This window comes from Ipomoea triloba, chromosome 3, assembly GCF_003576645.1.
Source record: "Ipomoea triloba cultivar NCNSP0323 chromosome 3, ASM357664v1".
NCBI classification, from domain to species: Eukaryota; Viridiplantae; Streptophyta; class Magnoliopsida; order Solanales; family Convolvulaceae; genus Ipomoea; species Ipomoea triloba.
Genome location: NC_044918.1, coordinates 9,219,849 through 9,229,981, shown reverse-complemented (window position 1 = coordinate 9,229,981; position 10,133 = coordinate 9,219,849). Strand labels below are relative to the sequence as shown.

At 40.6% G+C, this 10,133-nt stretch overlaps 1 non-coding gene across 1 annotated transcript; it reads left to right on the top strand.

Moving 5' to 3' along the window:
• The first annotated feature begins 9,037 nt into the window (after window positions 1–9,037).
• On the top strand, window positions 9,038–9,109 carry TRNAW-CCA. The gene has a single exon. It is a non-coding gene; the product is annotated as a tRNA-Trp (tRNA).
• The last annotated feature ends 1,024 nt before the right edge of the window (window positions 9,110–10,133 follow it).

Sequence of the window (10,133 nt, the reverse complement as noted above, 5' to 3'; positions counted from 1 at the left end):
ACGAGATTCCATGCTGTCGATGCTCTCCCCTGGCTTCATCTTGAAGTCCTCGAACTTCTTCATGGCCACGGTGAGCTTGTTCTCCTTTTCCTGTTCGTCACCTTCACCAATTAACATCAAAGTATCCCATACCTCTTTCGCCGTTTTGCACTTTCTTACTTTTGGAAAGATGGTTTCGTCTATAGCTCTGAAGAGAATATCCTTGGCAATGTTGTCCAAGTTGTTTCTCTTCCTATCATCACTTGTCCATTCTTCCCTAGGTTTGGGGACATACTTTGGTGTATCTCTGGTTTGCTCAGCAGTCGTGTTTACCATCATGATCTTGACTGGTCCAGATGTTATAACTTCGGCCATCTCATCATGGAGGGCTGATAGATACGCAAGCATGCGTGTTTTCCAGTCATCGAACCTGCTAAGATCAAAGAGAAGATGTCTCGACAACATGCTATCCATATTAGAAGAATTATCTCGTGCTTTGAAAACTTTAAAAAGATTTTTCAAAGAAGGATCTCTAGGCAATATAAACAAAGGTTTATATCGATCAGAGAACTTGCTCTGATACCAATTGTTGGTCCCAAGGGGATGGGGTACAAGTCTAGGGGGGGGGGTGAATAGACTTGTATAAGATTTTGCAAATCTTTTCGACCTCTCGTGTGTATTGAACTTAGGATGTTTAGGTTCGATACCTCACGAGGTGAAGACAAAGTTTTATGCGCAGCGGAAATATTATCCCCTTTTTGGTTAGCACGAGTTTGGGTTAGTTCGAGAGGTGTGATTATATGCAGTGCAATCGAGAAGTTAGCGAGAGATAAAAACAGAAAGTAAATGCAAGAGAGATTTTTAAGTGGTTCGGCCAACCCGCCTACTTCCACTCTTCTTCCAGAAACTCCCTGGAAGGATTGCACTAAAAACTTCCCTTTCTAGTACAATAACGAGCGCTTGAGCTTTGATCACCAAGCCCGCCTCAAGCCTCAGGTTTTTCTCCCCGCTTCCAGTTACTCCACCTCTCGAGCACTTGACCTTTGATCACCAAGCCCGCGTCAAGCCTCAGGTTTCTTTCGCTCGGACAGCAGCCAGGTTACTCCGCCTCTCCTCAGGTTTTTCTCCCCGCTTCCAGTTACTCCACCTCTCGAGCACTTGACCTTTGATCACCAAGCCCGCGTCAAGCCTCAGGTTTCTTTCGCTCGGACAGCAGCCAGGTTACTCCGCCTCTCCTCAGGTTTTTCTCCCCGCTTCCAGTTACTCCACCTCTCGAGCACTTGACCTTTGATCACCAAGCCCGCGTCAAGCCTCAGGTTTCTTTCGCTCGGACAGCAGCCAGGTTACTCCGCCTCTCCTCAGGTTTTTCTCCCCGCTTCCAGTTACTCCACCTCTCGAGCACTTGACCTTTGATCACCAAGCCCGCGTCAAGCCTCAGGTTTCTTTCGCTCGGACAGCAGCCAGGTTACTCCGCCTCTCCTCAGGTTTTTCTCCCCGCTTCCAGTTACTCCACCTCTCGAGCACTTGACCTTTGATCACCAAGCCCGCGTCAAGCCTCAGGTTTCTTTCGCTCGGACAGCAGCCAGGTTACTCCGCCTCTCCTCAGGTTTTTCTCCCCGCTTCCAGTTACTCCACCTCTCGAGCACTTGACCTTTGATCACCAAGCCCGCGTCAAGCCTCAGGTTTCTTTCGCTCGGACAGCAGCCAGGATACTCCACCTCCCTTGCTTAATCCAAAGCAAGACGTTGTTGATAGTCACAGTTGAATGTAACAATCTCCAATCTGACCACAAGCTATCGTTGAATCAACTTTGATGTAGAGCAGCTTTGGTCACCTTCTGGATGTATGACAGTTTAGCTTTGTAACTCTCTTCGAACACTAAGATGTGTTCTCTCGCTGTATTGAATATCAGGATGATATTCCAAGTTAAGCACTTTGCACTGGAACGTTTTTATCAGACACCTCTTGTTAACCTCTTGACCTCTTTCACAACCCCTTTTTCTTCTGTGTCTTTACGTCCTTATATATGAGAGTAGAAGAATAGTTCCGTTGGAGGGAAAACTATTCCGTTTGAAATTGGTCTCCCACGCCGAACATGGGTCTTTGCACAATTTCAGCATTTTTCATGGAGTAGTGGTCTTGTAACTTGAGCCTTTTGTTTTGTAGTGAATATTCCATATTCCACTTTCTTGAGCTCATGCTTCACTTGCTTCTTTTGGATAAAGTTACTCTTTTTATGTTCCCATCATTCCTTGTTTGGGGAATCTGACCACTTCAGGATTGGTGCACTTCTTGACCGTTTGTGGTGGAGGTCTGACGTGTCATCCACTTCCGTCCATTTTGAAACCTCCCGCTCAGCTCCTCTTCAATATTTTATCTCCATGATATTCTTCTTCTCCAAACTTAGAGTATTTTATCTGCACATGTTGACTAACATTCAGCCTCTTGGAGAAGTGCCGGTTTATCGAGACCATAAAAGATGTCTCGACCACTTGATGTTTCAATCCCATGTATCGAGAGGTCTATCTCTCGAATATTCTTTACGTCTCGAACTCGATAGGTATATCGAGAGGTCCTTACCTCTCGAACTTGGCTTGTGTCTCGAGACTTAGTTGATGTCTCGTAGACCCTTATTCCTCCAGAGTTGTCTCGTGCCTGCTTCTGATCTATCTGTTTGCTTACAACACGAAAACTTCTAAGTTGTTCAAACAAGTTTACCTTAAGCTTAAATATTTCCCGAGTTGAGCTCAAATTACCCGGTTGTATTTTCGCTCTTAGTTTACTTATCGAACTTACATTGTTTTGCCTATGTATCGAGACTTGGGGATTCTTACTTAACAGTTGGTATCATCAAAACCTATTACATGATGTTCCTAACAGAGATCGATGTCACTAAACCACTAGTTGCAAAATTCAATTTCTTGAACAAGCTTTGGCCAGTAGAATACGAAAGAATCCTTCTCATGTGCTTCCAATGTGGGTTGTACGGGCATCGACGTGAACAATGTGGGGTGGAGACCCCCCCCCCACCCCCCCGGCAGGCAACTCAACGTTGAACAAAGAAATTGATACTAAGTAGGCAGAAGAGAAGGAGAAGAACAATATCATGAATGCACCATTAAGGACTAAGGCCCTGGTGGAGGCACCCCACATGACAGAAAAATATGGTTCATGGATGTTGGTAACATGTAAGGACAGGCGACCAACAAGGAGAGTTGGGGAAAGAAGAAGAATTAACAATAGGTGGCAGCAACCCGTACAGGAAAAGGGGCAGCAACACTTGGGAAATCCATCCAGATTTACCCCACTTCAGAATTTCGAAGAGAATACCCGAACAGAGGGGGAGATGGCCCATCTATCGAATGTACCTAAGGAACAACCGGTATTCCAAGGTTGGCAGAAGATGCCGAAAGCTGGAACCATACAGACAGAGGAAGTACCTCATTAGTCAGGAGAGACCAGCACTCAAGGAGGCTGGAATGTGCATAACAACAAAGCTTTCGTGCTATCGCAGGCTACTAGGGGACGAGGCGGTGGAAGATATATACCAAGGAGAGCAGCTGCAGAGAATTAACACACTGTAGTGTGAGGCTTTGTATCCAATAATCGGATCAATGGGACAATCGTTCAACACCCTGGGGAGAGAACAATGACAGCTTCCGGACGTAGAAATGACTTCGACGATGGTTATGACCCACTGGGCAACGATAATGGTTTCTTGAACATGGCGGAACCTCCAAATGATACTATGATGGACGATGACTGCGAGTTCGGCCAACCTGGTTTAGGGGTAGACAACCCCATGCTCTCTTGAGCTTTTTTCTTTTTGCTTACCAATTATGAATTACATTTTTTGGAATTGCCAAGGGGCGGCCTCTAGGTCATTTGTTCATACCCTTAAACAATATATTCGTGATTATAAACTCGTGATCTTGGGCTTACTAGAATATTGAAGAAACTAGTAACACTAATCCTTTGATTTCTTCTCGCTGCGTAGGCTTTCAAGACTGGATCTTCAGAGAATGACCCGTAGACCTTGGATATTCTGGTTCAAGATTCACCTGGGTGCGAGGACTGGATACATCAACATTTAAGGGTGCTAGACTAGATCGAGCATTATGCAATACCGATTGGAAGCTAAGATTCCCGAAAGCGGAGGTTTCACATCTCCCTATGATGAACTCTGATCACACACCTCTGCTGGTTTAACTAACAAGGACCCCATCAAGGAAAGGGAATAAGAGTTTCAGATTTAACGCGGCCTGGTGCACTCATCCAGATTACTAGAAATGTGTAAAGAGGTCATGGTCTTGTTCAAAAAGTCTGAATGAAAACACAAAAGCTATTGCTAATCACTTGGAAGCACGGAACAAAACAACCTTTGGTAACATTTTCCAAAGGAAAAGAAGAGTTATCGCACGATTGAGTGGGGTACAACGCAGTCTAGCAACTGGAAAACATCTTGTATCAAGAGGAACTTCTCTAGTTCCAAAGATCTAGGGATGAGTGGATTGTTTCTGGGGATCAGAATACAAAATTCTATCATACAGCTATTGTCGTCAAACAGTCTTCGACAAGAATTAAGGGACTAAGGAATGCTACTGGAAACTGGATTACAGACGAAAATGAAATCTTAGACCTCCTACGCAGGTACTACAAAGACCTATTACCTGATGATCCTTCGAAAGCTTCCTTTCCCATGCTGCACACTTCAGATTGGCTGACTCTAAACAGGTCCTTCACAGCAGATGAAATCGAAAGAGCAGTTTTTGAGATGGCCCCGTTCAAGGCCCCTGGACCAAATGGCTTTCATGCTAGTTTATTTCACAGAACTTGGAATGTGGTCAAGCAGGTGACAACTAAATACGGGGTCGCAAAATGGGTCGACTAAATCATCATTGGGCCTAATTTCGGGATTGATTATTGAATTCATTATTGGACCATTATAATTAAATTGATTTAATTAGCTCAATTAAACTTGATTTTGGGTTATTGAATTAATTAATTTATTAATTGGTCCAATCTCAATTCATATTTGAATTTAATTATAATTATAATTTATTTAAATTTGATAATTATAATTTAATTCGAATTTGAATTAGATGATTTAATCTTGAACGTGGACTTGATTTAGGCAATGTTCATTTTCTTAATTAATTAATTAATTAAGTTAGATAAATGATTAGGGAGTTTGTTGAGGGATAGTGGTTATATTTTCGACTATAAATAAAGCCCTCATTTGACATCCTTAATCACCCCTTGAAGACTTTGAAGCTCTGAAGATCTGCATCTCGCGTGCAGTATATCTGCGCCGAGGAACACGCCCGCAGTATATCTGCGCCGAGAAATATGCCCATAGTATATCTGTGCCAAGGAACACACCTGCAAGTATATCTGCGCCGAGGGATACGCCCACAGTATATCTGCGTCGAGAAACACTCCCGCAGTATATCTGCGCCGAGGAATACGCTCGCAGTACATCTGCACTGAGGAACATGCCATTTGAGTACTAAACTCGGCATACTTCCAGTTCGGCATACTCCGAACTCGGCATACTTCCATTTCAGCATACTCTAAACTCGGCATACGTCCAACTCGGCATACTCCGAACACACCATACTTCCAGTTCAACATACTTTGAACTCGGCATACGTCCAACTCGACACACTTCCAGTACAGCATACTCTGAATGCGGCATACTCCGAACTCGGTGTACTTCCAGTTTAGCATACGTCCAACTCGGCATACTTCCAGTTCAGCATACTCTGAACTCAACATACTTCTAATTCGGCATACTCCGGATTCAGTACACTTCCAATTGACATACTTCTAGAAGAGAATCAGAGGATTTCTATACAGAGATTGTACCCTTTTTCGTTTGATACATACTACTTTCTTGTAACCGATACTTTGAATTTTGAATATATACAATTCAAGTTTTTCGCGTTTACATAGACAAGGTGATCCTATCTCACCCTTACTTTTCTTTTTTTTGTATGGAGAGGCTGAGCCATGTGATAGAACAAGCAATGGAAAAGGGTATGTGGAAAGGTTTGAAGATTACGAGAAGAAGATCGATTCTAAGTCACTTGTTCTTTACGGATGGCCTTGTTCTTTTTGGAGAAGCTTCACTACATCAAGTTTCTGTTATCAAGAAATGCCTAGAAGAATTTTGTTCCTTGTTTGGACAGCGAGTCAACTTCACAAAATCCTCCTTACATATGTCAAAGAACACCCATCCTGAAATCCAACAAGCCATTAGCACTAGTCTGAGAATACAGAGAGTGAATGATTTGGGAAGATACCTCGGAGTACCCTCTATACATGGCAGAATCAAGCAAGAATCATATTCAGATTTAATATCAAGGGTCCAAATCAGACTAGCCGGCTGGAAAAGGAGAACTCTGTCGCTGGTAGGAAGAACGATTCTCATTCCATATGTGCTAACAGCGATCCCAATCTATACTATGCAATCAACCTATCTCCCTCAAGGAGTTATATCAAGACTGGAGAGGATTTCAAGAGACTTTCTATGGGGGGCAGCTGAAGGGGAAAGGAAATATAACTTAATCAATTGGCAGACGGTGCTACAACAAAAAGATAACGGAGGCTTGGGATTACAAAGCCTTGAACCAATGAATCGAGCTTACCTAGCCAAACTTGGGTGGAGGTTCCTTAATGATGAGAATAGTTTGTAGGTAGAGGTATTCAAAGCGAAATATACAAATGGTTCCACTAAAATAAATGCATGGAAGGATAAATCGACAATGTCCAACACTTGAAAAGGTATACTTCAAGCTTTACCTATTCTGAAGGAAGGTCTAAGGAAATATGTTAAGAACGGATTAACAACCCAGTTTTGGTTAGACAGCTGGATTGAGCACAAACCCCTTCACCGAGATGCTATTCGTGAAATACCATCCACAGAGATTCAAGCAACAGTTGCAGAATATTGGGATCCGCCTTCAGGCTGGTTATGGTACAAGTTTGTGGAATGCTTACCAGCAGAATTATTAGACAAATTAGCTGCAATCGTGCTCTGCCCTGGAGATATGGATCAAGATGACTGGGGATGGGGAGAAGACAATTCCAAAAATTTCTCTGTCAAGAAAACGTTATAATATTGCGACAATTGCGACCCAAAGATGTGAAGATAAGGCGTGGAAAGAAATCTAGAGTTTGAAAGTACCCAACCACATCCGCTCTTTCCTTTGGTTAGCCAAGCATAATCGACACATGACGAACGCTAATAGAGCAAAGCGAGGCTTTACAAATGATCCCACATGCAAAGCCTATAGATACTTCAATGAGGATATGGAACATATTATCCGGACATGTCTAATAGCGCACAGAGTTTGGGAAATCCTACTACCATAAGACCACTATAGGACGCGGAATCAGGAATATAGAAGCTGGCTAAATGCAAGAGTGAGGGGTTTCGAGAACACTACCTAGAAACATATGGTAAGCATTACCTTTGTAGTGACGGCATGGTGGCTATGGAAGTGGCGAAACGATCTCGTATCCACAAATACTAGAGTGGAGGTGCCTACTAGAACCTACTGGATCAAAGAACAAGTGAAAGAGATCAACCTTGTATTCTCTAGATCGAAGCAGCCGGGTGCAGTTTCCAGCATGAGATCATGGAAACAAATTGGTTGGGTCAGACCTCTAGAAGGTTGGTCTAAAGTTAATGTAGATGGGAGTTGTAATCAGAGTAATGGCTCTACCGGCTGTGGTGGTATTATTAGAGATTCTAGAGGAGTGTGGATAAAGGGATTCATGCAAAAGATTGGTATGTAGAAGCTCAGCTAAAGGTGCATAAGCTTGGGTCTTACTGAAGGGAATTCAATTAGTGCAAGCTCTTGGCCTTAACTATGTCATCTTTGAAACCGATTCTAGAGATATAATGGAAGGTCTCTATAATGGAAGGAAGGTGGAGAACATTGTGGATAAAATCCTGTTAGCATGAAAAAGTGAAGATGCTAAATTGAATGATTGGAAACTTGAATGCATTGGACGTGAGCAAAATAGAGCGGCAGACTTTCTTGCATGTGAAGCAAAGAATCTGGACAAAGGGACTTACATACTACAATCCCCCCTAAAAGAGGATGAGCTTGGAGTCCCTGTATGGTGCCAATGGTAGTCTACAGTTTCCCTATGGGTATCCCCCTTCCAAATGATCCCAAAAAAAAAAAAAAAAAACAAACAAACAAACAAACATATGGACAATGAATTTTTTTTCTTCCTCATTTTTTGTTCTAGTGTTTTAAAGTATGAGAAAGAAAAAAAAAAGTAATGAGTTTTATGATAACTTAAGAATTTGAATCCAATAGTATATAGTAAATAAGGTCAGTGGCTGCTTTTTTTATATTATTTTTTTTTTATAATAAATAATATTTTTAATAAATAAAAAATATTTGTTTTGAAAAAAAAATGAAAAAGTGTCAAATTGGCCCCTTAAGTCGTGTGGATAGCGCAATTAGGCCCCCTAACTGAATTTGGCATATAAACAATTCAACTTTGACTTAATTGAACAATTTTACTGGTTTAGGGTGCTTGGATGGAGCTTATTTTAGTTAGGGAGCCTAATTGCACTATCCACCCGATTTAGAGGGCCAATTTGAGACTTTTTCATTATTATTATTGTTGTTGTTGCACTTTTTATTATTAAAAGGGCATTTTAGTCTTTATTTACTTCTTCCCTTTTAATTCCTAGCAATTCTATTCATGCTTATCAAACAATAGAATTTGAATTCCATCTTATTCTTTTCTCACCGGATTACATGTTTTTTTTTCTGTATTTTCTTTTATTATCTAAGACTTCGCTCCTAACCTGGAAATCTGGAAAGGTCGGGATGCTTAATGTAATAAAAATATGCAGAGAGAATAATATTTTATTCAAAATTAAATGTATCAATATCAAACTTTAATTTGAAAATTGGAGAATTGTTTATATGATTTTAGTGGAATAAGTCTTACGTACTCCGTGAGGCAAAAACAAACAAACGAAAGAGCATCTGTACATATAAATATGTAGTCCAGTGTTTCTCAAACCGGATTCGTGGCGCAATGGTAGCGCGTCTGACTCCAGATCAGAAGGTTGCGTGTTCGATTCACGTCGGGTTCAATCCCCCGATCAAATTCCGGTGTCAACTTTTTCCCCTTCTCAAATAATCTTTTCCCCACCTAAGCTTCCTTAGCCGAAATTTATTTGTTTTTAAAATGAAGCAAATTAGTCCAAATTAAGAGTTAGTTTGGTTCATTCTTCAAACATTAAAATTGAAATGGTAATAAAAATCAAATACTTGGTAATGATAATGAGTTTAAGTAGAAAAAATTTCATCACCTAAGCATTCATAGCTTAGATTTATTTATTTTTAAACGAAGCAAATTAGTCCAAACTAAGGGTTCGTTTGGTTCAAATATTGCAATTAGAATGGTAATCGAAATCAAATACTTGACAATGGTAATGAATTTCAGTAGAAAGAGCATCTTTGTTTGGTAATAAATAAGAATTGGAATCAAAATAATTAATTAATTAAAATATTAAAGTTCCATATTTAACGTATGGACAATGATTTTTTGTCTTCCTCATTTTTTCATTCCAATGCTTAAAAGTATGAGAGAAAAAAGGTAATGAATTTTATAATCACTTATGATTTCCAATAATATGATAGTAAAAATAAACAAACAAACATGGTAATAAGTTCAAATCTTATAATAGGGCACAAAAATTCCCAACCAAATACAACCTAAATATACTTAGCAGACAAAACAACTCATCATACCAAAAGAAACAGAAAGAAAAAGAGAAAACCCTTTTCCAAAATGAGACCAACTCACACGAATTGTTCAAAAGTGATTATAACTACTGGATTTTAGGTGATCAAGATATCAAAAGAGAGACTCCCTCGAATCACCATAATTATGAATTAACTGGAAGTTTTTTTCTTTTTTTAGTACTACTGACTCTGTTACAATATAGTATCTGTTCATAGCTACTTTCTCAACCTACTGAAGCACAAAGGGTCAACAATTGCCTCCACTGAGTCTCAAACCCACTCCCATCATCCATGTGGGAGTGTTAACCGGGTACCACTAGACCACTGGAAGTTAATATAACTATTACGGTTATGAGACTCGTGCCAAAA